Below are 540 nucleotides of genomic sequence, written 5' to 3'. Positions count from 1 at the left end.
GGGGAGTGGGCTATGGCTGTGGTACCTGCCCCACTCACAGAATGAATTGTGGGGAACATTTCAGTATATTAAGATGTTTATAAAAGTTGGGTGAAACTTTTTGTGGTGAAAATTCACACAGCAGAAGAGTGAGACTGTTCTTCACTTCTCTAGCCTGGGGAACCACTGCTAACTCTGGTTTGCCTCCTTTTTGTCTTATTGTACCGTTTTACGTGTCACAAATACTTCTGGCCTCACAATTAATAGGTGCACATTTACTGTTGAATAATTAATACATACCTATGAGTCTGACATTGACAAGAACTGAGGCCATGCCCCAGGCCCAGGGGCTTGAGTCACTGGGCTCAGAGATACAGACCCTCCCAACCCTCCTGCAGGACCAGCTGGGTTTTTTTCCTGGTAACTCTGAGCCAGCACTTTTTAAAATTTGATGTTGATTAGGTTGAGAGAGGATAGACTTATTTTCTCTCAGGTCAGACTTCTAATCTCCTCTAATCCTGTTTTGTTTTGAACTCTGTTTTTAAAATCTGGAGCAGAGTT

This window comes from Bison bison, unplaced genomic scaffold (assembly GCF_000754665.1).
Source record: "Bison bison bison isolate TAMUID 2011002044 unplaced genomic scaffold, Bison_UMD1.0 scf7180017864514, whole genome shotgun sequence".
NCBI classification, from domain to species: domain Eukaryota; kingdom Metazoa; phylum Chordata; class Mammalia; order Artiodactyla; family Bovidae; genus Bison; species Bison bison.
Note: the sequence above shows the minus strand (reverse complement) of the source record.